This window comes from Bos grunniens, chromosome 14 (genome assembly GCF_055505025.1).
Source record: "Bos grunniens cultivar Pamir isolate PY7600 chromosome 14, Bosgru_T2T1.0, whole genome shotgun sequence".
Taxonomy (NCBI): Eukaryota; Metazoa; Chordata; class Mammalia; order Artiodactyla; family Bovidae; genus Bos; species Bos grunniens.
In genome coordinates this window covers 81,653,035-81,668,494 of record NC_141178.1, presented here as the reverse complement: position 1 = coordinate 81,668,494, position 15,460 = coordinate 81,653,035, and the positions used below count along the sequence as shown (strand labels likewise).

Genomic DNA, 15,460 nt, shown 5'->3' with positions numbered 1-15,460 from the left:
CAAATAAAGGGAGAGAACCAAGCTTGTCCCCTGACCGTCCATCCTCTCTAACTGCCTGCCCCAGTAACCAACAGCTAGGAAGCAGACGCACCTCCTCAGTGGCATGGGGGGGATGTACTCCAGCCAAGAGAGGCAGAGGAGTGATGGGTCTCTGTCACCACCGTTCTGAGATTCCCCCATGAACTGATGGATGTAGGCAGCGGCTGTCACCGGCCAAGGCATCACAGAGACAGACGAGCCCCGTGCAGCTTTGGATGGACAGACACCCTACGCTGACGCCAGTTTACAAGAGACACAGGTCAGCTCGGAGGAACAGGAGCAGTGACACCAGGGTGTCCAGGCTGGGAGGCTCCGCAGAAGGGAGACACAGGGTGCTCGGCAGATAAACTACAGAGAAAAAAGAGAAAGAGAGACGGCTGGGGGCGGGACATCTGTAAGCAGTCTGAGTGATCTCTCCACTGCATATGTGGACCTTCCTTTGAAAGTAATTTTAATAAAAACCATGTAACAAAACGTGTATGCTTTAATCAGAGGAAACTGAGTTCTGAGTGGACCATTAGATAAAATTGAGGAAATATCCGACTTTCCTTTGGGTGGGAGAATGGTGTTGTGGTTGGGCTGTTTGAAGAGCCCTCATCTTTCAGACACACTCTGAAATGTTTATGGATAAAAATGAGTAGCTTTCTGGGTGGTGACATGGAAATGTTCGTAATTTATGACTGTAAGCGAATGTAGCTACAGATTAATCCGTCGAATGTGATCCAATTTGTTTCGTAAAGAAAAGAGCAGAGCTGGATGTCCACATGACACGGTGTGAGAGAAAGATCTGGAAGGACTGCACAGGATGCTGGCCTCCTCTGAGAAACAGGTAAGCACCAGGCGTCAAAGGAGGAGGGGGCTAGGCTTTCACACTTGACTTTCAGCAGCATTGTGTGTGTGCAGAGCAACCGAGTCACCACCTGGCCACCTCCGTGAGTTAACGGGTGTGGGTACCAATCCGGCCGTCAGTACCGCAGAAAAGACCACGTCCGACGTGTCACCTGCAACCTAGTCCTGCCAGACCTGGATCCGACCAGCTCCAGAGCCAGCCACCTTCCAAGAGCCACAACCAAGGAATCCGACACGAAAAACCCAGAAGGCAGACAAGCCGCAGACAGACAGACAGACAGACAAGTTTCTTCAGCAGCTTCATGGTAGGAGAGACAAAAGAGAGAGGAAAGGAAATCTATAGATTCAAAAATAACTTACTGCCAGAAATTTTGATGCTTAAACCTTATTTGGATCTGGAATCCAATACCCTGTTTTAAAAAATGTGAGACAATGAGGAAATGCGAACACTTGGATGTTTGATACTAAGAAATCGCTGCTATTTTAGGGGTGATGGTGACATCATGATTGTGTTTTAAAAGAATCTTAGGTTTTACAGGCACATATTGAGAAAGGTGGAGATAAAATGAGAGGAAGCCAGGGGTTTGCCTCAAAGCAGTCCGAGCAGTGAGTGGGCGGCGGGGCCAGCCCAGGGGACTCAGGAAGGGCCCCTGGGGTGACGGTCGGCGTGGAGTTCATTACCTTAGTCTGGGCGGGGGACTTTTCCATCATGACCAGTTATTATAACACGATTTATAACAATTAAAAAGAGGAGCGGCTTTGAAGAGCTACGTGGTGTGAAATGCGTCCAACACCTTCCCAGAGTCCCAGTCCTCCCATGCCTGGCCCATGAAGAGCAGATTGTGAACAAGGCTTCCCTGTTCTTCCCAGGCAGGAGCTGCAGCCCTGTCCCCACCCCAACCCCAACCTCTCACACCAGGCAAAAAGTACAGCCAGATAGAGTTGAAGTGACTCTGCTGGACTTCTGGCCCCATGGTCGACCCAGAGCAGGAATCACCTCTCAAGTCCACCCGGCAGGTGGCCCTCTGGCTGCTATGGAGGAGGAAGAGGGCCCGGAGGAGACACCCCAGCTGCTGGGAGCTCGCGTCCATGAGAGAGCTCCCCGCTCTCTGAGCCCAGCCCCTCTGTCGGTCCCCCGTGGGCCCTTGCCTCTCCCCAGCCCCTCATCACTCCACATCGTGCTGTCCACCTGTCCTCCTCCTGCTGGCCTGAGAAGTGTCTGGGAGCTGGGCGGTGCCTAGCACACCACCAGGAAGTCATCTCTGGTTGTACTGGTGACTGCTGGTGCCGGGAGCAGGCAGAGGGTCTTCCAGGTGTGGCGGCCTGGCCACTGTCTTTAGTGGCCCCAGAACACGATGCCCTGGCCCTGTAGAGGCCCAGCTCCCTTCCCCGGGGTTCCTACCCTGCACTGCATGGAGCCCACATGGTCAGGTTGTGCCGGCTCTTACCTGCAGGGCCCACTGCCCCAGAGGTAGAGCACCACCCCTCCACCCTCTCAACAGCTCTCAGTCTCCAGCTAAATCTCTCTCCATCACTCTCATCTTTGTGCTAAATCCCGCGCCTTACGGACCGTCCTCACAGGAATCTTCCAATCTGGGGTCCGCTCCTGCGTGGCCCCTCCATCCCTTCTCCAGTCACCCACACTCCACTTCCAGTCCAGACCCTCCGGCTCAGATAATGGCCCAGCCAGTGGAGAATCGCACAGAGGACCACTTCATGAGCTTCCACACCAAAAGCAATCTCCCAGAGTGAGAGCAAGTTGGGCTCACAGGGGATTTCGCTTTTAATTGACTCTACTCCCAGGAGCGGAGTGAAGGATGGCCCTCCAGTCCCCGAGTGCTGGGCACCCAGCCTCTATTAACCCTGCAGAAGTCACACGAAGGCCCATCCCCTGGGGTCACAGGCCCCACTTTACAGATGAGAAAGGTGGGGCTCAGGGAGACGCGGCAGCTCACCAGGTGGGAGACGACTGAGAAAGTGCTCATCGAGTGTGTATGGAGGCGTGTTCTGCAGGGTGGCCCAGCAGGCACCCCGCCCACCCTCCGTCCAAAGCAACACCGTCCACAGCACTTCCTCGAAACACCCCAGCTGGCGCCCTGGATTGCTTCTCTGTGCACTCACACTGCGGCCTCTGAATCTTGGAGACCATCGGAGCCTACCTGGTTGTCACACACACGGGGAAACTGAGTCTGGAGAAAAGTGAAGGCCTGGTGCAGGCTCGCTGCTCTGGGTGCCCATCCTCAAGGGACCTTGGGCCTCACTTGGGATACCCCCACCTCTTGCCTGGGTTTCAATTTCCCCATCTGTAAAATGGGTCTGTTAGGCCCACCACACAGCAGGGGGGAGGCCAAGGTGGAGTGTGCATGTTTGGAGCCCGGAGCAAAGCTGGGCACGCAGTGGCCATCAGTAAACGAGGTCCCTCCGTCCCCCCTCCCACATCAGGCCTGGATCCTTGGCTCCAAGGATGAAGCCTGGGAAGACGGGGGAGGCCTCACAGGAGAAAAGTCCCACCGTGCAGGGCTTTCAGCCTGAAAGCCTGTCGTGTTCTCTTGCGGAGGACAAGATCTGCTGGGTTATTAAGCACAGAGACCCACAGACTGTAGCCGGGAGATAAGAAAATCTTTCGTCAGAACAACTGTGGGATGGAGTTTTCATCCCTTTTTTCTTTTCTTTTTTTTTTCTGCCTTTTTCTTCTTCCCTCAACTTGGGTATTTTCAAGCTTAGAAGTGACTGCTCTAATCAAACCAAGAGACCAGCAGCAGGAGGCGGATTTGCTCTTGGAAAATGGAAAGTCAAAAAAAAAAAAAGGAGGCAGGAAAGGCAGACTGGATGCTTGTTCTAGAAGCAGCATCTCATGTCCCATCTCTGGTTGAATAGAGATGATGCAGTCCCAGCCCCCACGTAGTCAAAAATTTAGAGTGGAGGCGTGGCCCTGCCTCCGGATGCCTGTAATCTGACAGGGAGACAGGGCCACGCCTTCGGGACAGCCCCAGCTTGATGGCAGAAACAAGACACGCTCCCCAGATTCCAGTCTGAGAAAGGCATCACGGCAGGGCCCCGGGTTTGCCATGGAAGGTCCAACACACCCCTGCAGACCTCGGGCACTCCCGGCCACGTGGATGAGCCCCCGGGGAAACAAAGTCTGGCTGGTGTCAGGGCCTGCTCCCAGCAGCCCTCGGAGCGGGGCCCTCGGGGGCAGGCTAGCTCCCTCATCCCTGCTGCTCCTGGCCCTCACCAAGGGTGCTCACGGAGCATGCCCACAGCCTGAGCCACCTTCTGCGGTGGGAGTGCAGGCAAGGGTGGGGGCGGGGCCTGGACGGCCCCCGTCTGGCTCCAGCCCCGCAGCAGTCCTCTGCCTCCAGCCCGGGGGCCACAGGGAAGGCCCGACCGGAGCCCCTGCCAGAGCATCACCCTGTCTCCTGGGGTTACAGCCCCCCTTACACAGGGGAACGGCAAGCTTTGGCCACCTCGGGTGGAGGCCCAGACTGTGTCTCCCAGAGACACAGCCTGCTTGCTTTTAACCTCAATTCCCTGTGCAGACTCCTGTGCACACAAGCGCCCTCCTGGAAACATTTTCAAATGTACCCAGTGATCTTCGAGCAGCAGTTCCCCCAAATCTCACCAGGATCTCACATCTCAGAGTCTCCCCACACGCTGCTCCCCAGCCCAGAATGCTTTCCCCTGCTCTCCTTATAGGGTTGCTGGCCCTTTATCCACTTTGAAGTCACTGCATGTCCTTGGCTCCTCTTCCAGGCAGCCCTCCCGGATGACTCCCTCTAGTGCTCCTGTCTCAGACCCTGCTGCTCTCCCTCGACCCTTGAACACTCAGAATCACACCTTGGGTCTGTATGTTTCTTACCACCAACCAGACCAAACAGCAGCTGAAGGAGCACAGGGGTTGTCTCTGATTGCACAGGTTCTAGCCCACAGAATGAGACTCATAAACACAGTCAAATGAATGAGAATGCCTCTGACCTCTCTCTGCCCCGGCCCTCTCCCTAACCACACTCCCCGGCATAAGCCCATCGGATGTCTTCTTGTTGACACCCCACCGCTCCCGTGTTGGGGTGGCTTCTTATGTGACAGTGGACACATCAAGGAACATTTGCCGTCCCTGCACAGCCCTCAGCCAAATCCCCAGATTTGATGTCCTAACCGTGACATCTTCTTTAAACAGCAGCGTTTTCCTCCTAAATCCTCTCTCCAGGAGGCTGCCCTCTCCCCACCTCTTCATAAGCCCCCTGAGAGGCAGAAGGTCAAGGTGCTGTCAGCTAGAAGTGGCACGGACCCAGCTCAATCCCACTTAAGAAAAGGGTGGGTATCAGATTGGTTTCCGTCTGAATGCAGAGAACACTCCAGGGCCCTCAGAAGGGCCGTAACGCCGGGGTGTGAATACATGGGATAAAAGAGCCGAGACACCAGCCAGGGACCTGGAGTCTGCGCAGAGATTAGCAACCACAGGAAAAAGCCACCACGCTGAGCAGGGGGAATGAGAGGGGCTGGAGCTTCCAGAGCCGGGGTGCAGGCCACGCTCTTGGGGGGACGCTCGCGGGGTGGGTGGGTGGCAGACACTGGAGTCGGCGGAGCCCCCAGTGGTGCCAGCAGAGGGACAGTGAGGAGAAACAGCCCAGCATCTTCCCCCTCGCCAGCCAGTCTCCCTGCTGACTCCCAGGCTGAGCCTCCAGCACGCTCAAGAGGCCGCAGTGTCCACTGCAACCAGTCATGGGCAGGGCAGATCCCCAAGGCAAAAGGGGGTTGTGAGATCCAGCAGCACCTGAGCCCCCAGGGGTCTCCGCATCCTCAGGATAAAGCCCAAACCCTGATCGCACCCGCAGGGTCCCGAGCCCTCCACTCGCGAGCTCAGAGTTCCAGCCACAATGGGCGACCTGCAGCTCATCTCCCTCTGCCCCAGGGCATTCACCCTGGCTGCTCCAGGCTCCTGAGCTGTCCCCCGGATCCACGTGTTGCCTGAGGGCTCCTCCTCTCGGGGGCCACTGTCCCAAGGCCATCCCTGAGCTCCAGATGGAAAGGCTGCCCTTCCCGACCCTGCACCCTGTGCTCCCAGGGAGGCCCAGCTCTCAGCAGCAACCTGGCTCTGTGTGTGTATGTGGACAAGGGTCTCCCCTTGACGGCCGTGAGCCCTGCCGGGCCAGGAGGGTCACTGTTCACAAACCCCTGAAGGGCTGGTGCCAGAAGAGAGGCAGGGCCTGCTGGGGTTGCCCTTGGTTTGGTCTCAGGAAGCATCCTCACAACAGAAAGAAAGCAGAGAGGAAGGGAGAGTGTGCCCAGCACCCATCCTGCCGTGTGGGGGGACCAGCAGGCAGGACTGTCTGTAGCCTTTTGTTCAGTAATCAGGCTAGACTGTCCCTGTATGGAGTGGTGAGGTCCCCATCATGGGACAGTCAGTGAGCTCCCCATCGTGGGAGGCATCCAAGCTGTGGCCTCAGGCATACCTGGCATGAATGTCCTGAAATATTCTCTAAGACTCTCTGGCTCTTGAAGGACCTCTGAGGTCCCGATGGCACAGCTCGGTCACCAGGGACAGGAGGGAGCACAGGAAGAGCAGGTACAGCTGCTCGGTCAGCTCCAGGGGGCCAAGGGCAGAGTCCTCGGGGACAGAGGGTCTGGGACAGGCCATGCAGAACCTCCGGTGTGCGGCACAGACCTGCCAGGAGCCCCAGCAGATGGAGAGGTTGGCTGCGGCCACACCTCCCTGTTCACCCAGGCCCGCCTCCCGCTTCCCCTGGAGGGGGGGCAGCCCCAGAAATGCCGCGCGGTGGCCACCGGCCGCCTTGACAGCAGCAGGCTGAGGCCGTGCGGGGCTGCAGGGAGGTAGCTGGGTCTCCACTGCCACCCAGAGGCTGGCCGTGACCAGGCTGCCCGGCACAGGGACAGCCCCAGATCCTGTCCAACCGACCCGGCCCAGGCCCACAGCTGGGAGACAGGTGCACGGAGAGCCCAGCAGTTACCTTCGCAAGCTCAGGGGCTTCAGGTCAGAGCCTGAGGCCGGGGAAGGGTATGGAGCCACCCCAGGGCCCGGTGCACCATGAAGGGCGGCTACAGCCTCAGGACGCTCTACCTACTCACCCCAAGCAACCCGGCAGCTTCTCTACCACGTGGGGAGATGGCTGGGATGAGGGGGTCCCCACGGGCGAGTCATCCTCCCCCTGGGCCCCAGCAGACTCGCTTGGGCAGGGCCCGGAGCCTGAGACCCTCTCTACGCTGCCAAAGCCCCGCACTCCATCCATTCACCTCCAGTCTGTCATTCACTCCTGCCAGCGACCTGGGCTCTGTGGACAGCTCATCACAGACCCAGCGCTCCGGCCATGGCAACTCCCGCCCCAACCCTGACCTGCTCCGGGGCCAGGCCCTGCCTGCTTGTCTCAGTTCCCAGTTTTTAAAAAAAGTCATAAAAGCAAAGGCATAAGCCTGTCCTCCAGGCAAGGGCTGGTGAGGCTGCTCTTCCGAGGACAGGTGGGCGGGAAGGAGAGGGCGTGGCCCCTGAGAACACTGAACTGCGGCCTCTCCAGGCCTCCGTGCCCACAGACCTCTAAACTTGCACGTCCCAGCTCTGCCTGCCACTCAGGACCTCAACTCACCCACACACCAGCTGGGGGGCGAGCCCCCAGTGCCTGGGGTGGTGAGTCTCCCTGCCCTGACCAGCACCAGTTTACAGATGAGGACACAGAGGCCCACGGAGGAAAGTGACTTTGCGGTGGCCAAGTCAGAGTCCCCAAAAGCAGCAGCCAGCACGGGGGTGGGGAGGGGAGAGATCCCTGGGACCCCTCGCAACCGCAGGCTCAGCCACGGGGCCATGGGGCTTGGCAGCAGCAGCCACTGCCCATCCGAGGAAACTCCTGCCCAGCTTGGGCTTCACCCGGCCTCTGCCATCTCCAAGCCAGCCTCAGGGCTTCAGAGTACTCTCCCATCTGGTAACGCTGTCCCTGGCTTCCCAGTTCGCCAGCCAGGACCGGCCCCCAGGAATCCTCACGTCCCACCACAGACCTCAGCTGTGCCCCAGCCCCTCGGAGCCTGGCCCTGACTGCGTAACGATGAAAGCTTCCCGGGAGTCTCTGGGGCCGCCACCCCGTGCGCCTCTGGGGCGCTGCTCCAGGTTGCCGCTGCGCCCACATTGCACGTCTGGAGCACCAAGGATGCATACAATGTGACATACGACGTGCTCCCTCCTCCTTCCCGTCTTAGACTCACAAACACAGGGGCTGAGAGGAATCTAAGAAACATCATTAAAGCAGGCCCTCCCATACACATCTGTCAGATGGGAAGTCACACTGGAGCTGGATATGGTAGCCCTTCATCTGGTCCCCAACTTTTCCCATCAAGCACACTGGTCTCTGGCCTGTGATGGTCCACTCTGCTCTGGGCCCCAGGGAGGCCTAGGAACTGGGTTCAAGGCCCAAAAAGAGGACCAGGGCCATAGGATGCAGCATCCACAGATGGAAAGGAAGGGGCAACAGTCTCATTGTGTTCAAGACCATGGCTGGCACTGCACTGACCCTCAGTGGACACTCCTTCCATCCCCACCGCCGCCGCCTTGGGAGGGGTCACATGCTCCCTGAAGAACACAGGAGGAGACTGAGGCTCAGGGTCACCGGGAGACCAAGCATGTGCAGAGCCACGCGGCCAGCGCTCAGTCACGGCGCAAACGCTGTGATCACCAGGCAGGAGACGTCCGCTTTCTTCCTTTTCTTAACTTGTCCTGTTGACACTCCCCAGCTCGGGGAGCCTCCTGTGGTTGACGAGATGACTGCAGGCCGGTGGAAAGACGGGCAAAGGTCCAGAGGGGGCAATGCGTCCAGTGCCCCCGGGTGAGGGTTGGCACTTCAGTTCTCCAAAAATAAGAAAAATCGCAATATTATGTGAGCCTCCACTGACCACCCTGGCCAGATGGTGGCTGTCTGGGGCCCTGGAGGGGGCAGTGTCCTCAGCTGGGGAGGTTATGCAGACAGACGGCCTCCCGTAGCACTTAAATGACAAGCTCAAAACCGGGCCGGGCATCGGTCCAAATCCGGCCAGGGAGCTGGCATCGGTGGGCCCCGCTCCAGAAGGCGTCCCAGCAGGGCCCCTGCTGGGCCTGCACCACCGGCCAGCTGAACCGCTGCCCTGGGAGGGCCCTGAGCCTGAGCCTTGAGGAAAGGAGAAAGCAGCAGGCCTCGCCCCAGGAAGGAGGGTGGGAGGAGGGGCAGAGGGCAGAGTGAGCAGGACACTCCCAGAACTTACCAAAGCATGGAGACTTAGGAGCCAATGACTCCAGCCCCTTCGTTTTGATCAGAGAGGGCAACCAGCTTGCCCAAGGTCACAGAGTGATAGGCTGAACACTTAGCCCAGGGTTTTCTGCTGTGCACTTGGCCTATCAAATATCCAATTGCTAATAGCAGAGGGAACATAAAGTTTGAGCACTAGAAAGGTCACAGACCTCATCCATCCACCCACCCATCTATCCATCCATCCACCCACCCACCCATCCATCCATCCATCCACCCACCCACCCACCCATCCATCCATCCATCCACCCACCCACCCATCTATCCATCCATCCACCCACCCAACCATCCATCCATCCATCCATCCATCCACCCACCCACCCACCCACCCATCCATCCACACACCCACCCACCCAACCATCCATCCATCCACCCACCCACCCATCCATCCATCCATCCATCTATCCATCCATCCACCCACCCAACCATCCATCCATCCATCCATCCACCCACCCACCCATCCATCCATCCATCCATACACCCACCCACCCACCCATCCATCCATCCCCCCACCCACACATCCATCCATCCATCCACCCACCCACCTATCCATCCATCCACCCACCCACCCATCCATCCACCCACACATCCATCCATCCATCCATCCACCCACCCACCCATCCACCCACACATCCATCCATCCATCCATCCACCCACCCACCCATCCACCCACACATCCATCCATCCATCCATCCACCCACCCACCCACCCACCCATCCATCCATCCATCCACCCACCCACCCATCCATCCATCCACTTACCTTCCCACTCATTCATTCATATCTTACCTACCCACGTCCATTCATCCACTATCCATCCATCCATCCATCCTCCCAACCACCTACCCATCTACCCACCCACACATTTCCTTATCCATCCATGTATCCTCCCGCCCTCCTCCCATCCACGTATTCAGCCACATATCCATCTATACATCTCCATCCACCCGCCCACCCATCCTCTCCCAGATCCACCCATCCAAGGTCATTTGTGAGCACAAACCTGCTTGTTCCCGGTGTGCTGAGAAGGATCGCAGAACCTGGCCTGTCTGCTGCTTACAGTCTGCTCCTGACTCAACTAGAGTCACACGCAACTGGAACAAGACCTCAAACACAGCATGTTCGATTCTGCCCATTATGCCCACGCCCTTGCTTAGGTTGGGCAGGTGGAGACAAGAGGGAACAGAATCACTGTTAAAGTGGTGAAGCCCTCACCAGCCACCCCTGCCCCCAAGGAGCTCCTCACCACGTCCCTGCCCCAGGGCCCTCAGCAGCACTTTCTGAATTCCACACCACCCTCTCACCCAGCAGGGCAGGGGCCCGGGACTTTTTCTTCCTCCCCTACCTGCCCTGCTTGCAGGCAGGGGCGACGGGCACATGCCCTGGGTCCAGGAGCCAGGGACTGGCTGTCAGGCCGTGCTGTCAGTCAGCCTTGCTCCAGGCCCACATCCCAGAGCCTGGAAACGACTCCTCGCCTCTCCAATGACTCAGCCTGTCAACGCCTGATGAGTCATGGCTGCTGGCAAGTAGGGGGCACGCTCCAGCCACCCCCACACCGAGGACTCAGCCCGCCCCGGGCACAGCCTTGAGTGAGCACCTCCCGGCCGGGAAACGAGGCCTGGAGGAGGACACGTCCTGTCCGTGGGTGGGATTCAATGTCAAGCGCTCTGGAGCCCATGCCCGACCCACAAGAAGCTCATCCCCCAGGGCACTTTGACAAATGAGGCCACCGAGGCCCAGGGAGGTGGACTGACTGCCCCAAAGCCACACAGCTCACAAGGGGCCCATCGCAGAGCAGAGCCCACCAGGGCCACCAGGGGAGCTTGTCCATGGTGCCTCTGTTGTCTTCACCATCACTGGGGTATGACTCCAGACAGGACCCCTGCGCCGGCCAAGGGCTTTCCTCTACCATGCCCCTCTCCTGACACCCCACCCCACTTTCACCTCGTCCAGAGACAAGCGACTGTGATCCCAGAAGGCTCAGGGCCGGACACACCCCACAGGCAGCATCGTGGCTCAGACAGAGGAAACAGGGCCAACGCTCAGTCCCCAGGAGGCGAGAGGTGCCGGTGTGGACCCCTTCAGCCCAGGTCACGGTCGCAGGAAGGGGTGGTGCCTTCTCCCTCCCCCCGCCCTGCGTCCATCCTGGCTGGAGGCATCGTGGGCAGAGCCTCCTCTCCCCACCTCCCCTGGCTCCCTCGATCTGTCATATTATCTGATCTGCAATATCAGTGTTTTAATACTTAAGGAGGATTTGAATTAGCGTAACTGGCCCAAAGTGGAAATAAATTAATGTGAGTGCCTAAGAAGTTTCTCCAGACAATTAGAACCTGGAGTAAATTAAATTAATATCTAATCTTTCCTCTTCTCACTTCGGAGCCGGATTTCCAGATGGTGCCAGGGGAATGGGTGGGTAATGGGGTTCAGGCAGGCGTGGGCAGGCTGCGGTCTGTGTGCAGAGGTGCACCTAGTTGTTAAAACAGCTCTCTAGTAACACCCTGTCCTCAGCCTCCAGGATCCCAGAAGACACGGGAAACAGGCAGGGGGCGGCTCAGCCGTGGCTGGGAAAGGCTGCTAAGTGGCTGGTGCTGTTGCCCAAGTGATGCGGACACCGAACAGGACAGCCACGGGGCCCTGCTGCGAGCCCTCATCCCCTCCGGGGGTGGGGTGGGGGGGCGGGTTCCCTACAGCAGCCCCCAGCCCAATACTCGCGTCCACCTCTGATTCGGTCTCCTCCACAACCCCTAATCGAAGATGGCCATGCCCGTCTCACACCTGGAGAAAACTGAGGGCCACCCCAAGGCCACCGAGGGGTAAGGGGCCGGCAGGGGCCCCACCAGGGGGCTCAGCCAGAAGTAGGCAGAGCACCCTGCCTCTGGGGGCATGAGCCCCTGGCAGCCCCTGCAGGTATGTTCCCAGGGCCCTCGGACGCCGGATGGAGGGCTGGAACCGCACTCGGCCCCTCACCCCCTGGGTGACCTCAGCACCCCACACACCAAGCGTGGACCAACACGGGCCTCTGGGCTGGGCTGCAGGGACCCACATCAGCATGGATAAAGCACTTTGAACCCAGAAGTTTCTCAGTAACTGCCAAGTCCCTTCCCTTGGGGAGGGAGGAGGGCATGTCCCTTTGTCTCCAGTGCCCAGCTCCCAGGGGCCCTGTTTTTGTGTTCAGTCACTTAAAATCACTGCTAAATGCCCACCACGTGCCAGCCTAACCCTGGGGCTAGGGAGATGGCAAGACCCGTCCCTGGCCTCGGTGAGCTGCTGGGTGGGGGATGGAGGGCGCTGTCATCCACCGGGGAAAGTGCCACATGGGGAACGCCCACAGGAGTGAGTGTGAGGAATCGTGAGGATCCCTGGCAGACACCCTGGAGGAGGCGATTCCTGAACCGGGTTTTGACATCAGAGAAAATGAAATAAGATCCCAGCAAACAAGGCGGGCAGCAGTGGGGGTGGGTGGAGGGTGTCCAGCACAGGTCACCGTGAGAGGGCACGCAGTGGGCCCTCCACACGGGTGCTCGGAAGGCGTGAACAAAGCAAACTCAGGGTCATGTGTAACTTTAACAGCTCGGAACACGTCGAATCGTCTTCACAGAGATCGTCTCCATCCTCCACCCAGCATCAGCATCCAGGGGCGGGAGGCGCAGCTCAGCGGTCAGGAGCCTCATTCACAGTCATCGGCTATGCGGCAGGGCCAGGCTTGAAGCCTCGCCACCCCTCCCACAACTGCCTGGTGCTTAATATGCTTGCAAGAGACAGAGCCCAACTCCAAAAGCACCCATCACAAAATCTGGTTTAAAAAAAAAAAATGGGCCTAAGACCTGAACAGGCACCTCAGCAAAGAAGACATAGAGATGGCAGATAAGCACATGAAGAGATGCTCCACATTACGTGTCATCAAGGAAATGCAAATTCAAACAGCACTGAGACACTACGACGCCCCGATGAAAACAGTCCAGGCCCAGAGCCCCGACAGCAGCAGATGCAGGCGAGGGTGTGGAGCCGCAGGGAGCCTACCGACGGCTGCTGGGATCCAAGTGGTGCGGCCACTGTGGAAGCCAACTGGCTTCTTACGAAACCAGTGGATCCAACAATGTGCTCCTCAGTACTTACCCAAAGGAGCTGAAAACGTCTGTCCACACAAAAGCCTATACATGGGTGTTTGTAGCAGCTTTATTCATAATTGGTTTGGAAGCAACCAACATGTTCTCTAATAGGTGAGTACATAAAGAAACCAGGAGTATCTTTCCAGACAATAGAATGCTATTCAGCATTAAAAAGAAATGAGCTATCAAGCCATGAAGACATAGAGGACATTTAAACGCATATTACGAAGTGAAAGAATCCCATCTGAAAAGGCTATGTGCTATCTGACTCCAACTCTATGACATTCTGGAAAAGTCAAAACCATGGAGACAGTAAAAAGATCAGTGGTTGCCAGGGGTTAGAGGAGAGAAATGAATTGGCAGAAAGGAGAGGAATTTTAGGGCAGTGGGATTAATCAGGATGATATTATAATGGCAGATACATGTCATTACATATTTGTCCAACCCTTAGAAAGCACAACACCAAGAGTGAACCCCAAAGTAAACCATGGACCTTGGGTGATAACGCCGTGTCAGGGTAAGTTGGGGTTGTTGACATGGGGGAGGTTATGGGAGTCGGGGCTGTGTGGGTCATCTCTCCGCCTTCCCCTGAGTTTCATTGTGAACCTGAAACTGCTCCAAAGTTCAAGTCTGGTTTTGGTTTTTTCTTTTGTTTTGTTTTGCTGCTCTGGGTCTTCACTGCACTGCGAGGGCTTTCTCCAGGTGCAGCGAGCAGGGGCTCCTCTCTAGCTGTGGTGCTCGGGCTTCTCACTGCAGAGGCGTCTCACGTGGCAGGGCATAGACTGTAGGTGTGCAGGCTTCTTCAGTAACTGTGGCTCGTGGGCTCAGTTGCCCTGCGGCACATGGGATCTTCCCGGACCAGGAATCAAACACGTGTCCCCTGCATTGGCAGGCGGATTCTTAACTACTGGAGCACCAGCTATTGTTGCTCAGTCATTCAGTCGTGTCCGACTCTTTGCAACCCCATGGACTGCAGCACACCAGGCTTCCCTGTCCTCCTCTCTTTCCCAGAGGGTGCTCAAACTCACGTCCTTCGAGTTGATGATGCCATCCAACCATCCTCTGTTGCCCCCTTCTCCTCCTGCCCTCAGTCTTTCCCAAAAGTGTCCAATGTGTTACTGGAGAAGAGCAGAACATTGGGGAAGCCCTCAAGTCTGTTTTTTTTTTTAAATAAATACCCTAAGGTTGCCAACCTGGGTATGGGATGTAGGCATGGCTGGACCTCAGGAGTTGGCTTCTTGCTGCTTCTTTGTGCCCACAGAGGTTGATGGGGTGGACGGGGCATCTCCTAACTTGGTCACCCAGGACTCAGGCTTACGGTGCATCACCAGCTGGAGTCCCTTCTCTGGGGTTAGGAAGACGGGGCCAGGGGTGGGTATAGCAGTGCTTGGGAGACCCAGGGCTGCCCAGAGAGGACACCTCGTGGGAGAAGAGCAGCCCTCGCCTCAGAGAGCAAGGGGTCTTCCCAAGCCCCCATTACTCCCGGGTTGGCCAAGACCCAGCTCGGCGGGAGCCGCCCACCCCGTCTGCCCAGGACTCCGCTATAACTGGAGCACCTTTGGGGGCTCTCCCATCAATGTTTATTTCCAAACATCTGAAGATTTTCTTGTAACTCAGGGCCTGGTCATAACACAAAGAAAGTAAGTATTAAGGAATATTCAATCCATCAAGGGATGAATGAGCAACATGATCTTTAAAAGTTATTAATCATTCATGCAAAGGATTGACTCCAAAAAAGCGAGGTGGAGAGTCTACCCCGGGATTGTTGAATCCACAAGCTCCTCCTAGCTGCCCACAGCCCCATCTCTGACCTGCAGGCTGGGCTGGCCTGCCGGGCGTGTGGGGCCTGAGACAGCATGGTGAAGGGCGGGGAGCTCTCTTTCATCTCAGCCTCCCTAACCCTCAGCCTCTACAGCAGCTTTTAGATCTCAGTGAAGACTGGGCGCCTTTAACCAGTCTGATTAAAATATAACTGCCCCTCTGAGAAGTAGGCCTGAGACCTCCAGCTCCATAAAGCAAACTGTCCTTGGCAGCCCATCAGATACAGAGTGTGACTGCGGCATCCCTGAGCAGGGAAGTCCCTTTGACCCGCCAATCCAGCCCACAGATCCGGACACCAGGCCCAGAGAGGAGCAGACCCTCGCCCATGTCACACAGCAGATGGCACAACTCCATCACGATA

The 15,460-nt window shown here is 57.4% G+C and overlaps 1 long non-coding RNA gene across 1 annotated transcript; it reads right to left on the bottom strand.

Moving 5' to 3' along the window:
- Positions 1–8,109: 8,109 nt before the first annotated feature.
- Positions 8,110–10,321, bottom strand: LOC147359764 (uncharacterized). The gene is made up of 2 exons (XR_015141351.1): positions 10,173–10,321; positions 8,110–9,274 (listed from the first exon to the last, which is right to left on the bottom strand). It is a non-coding gene; the product is annotated as an uncharacterized LOC147359764 (long non-coding RNA).
- Between the last annotated feature and the right edge of the window lie 5,139 nt (positions 10,322–15,460).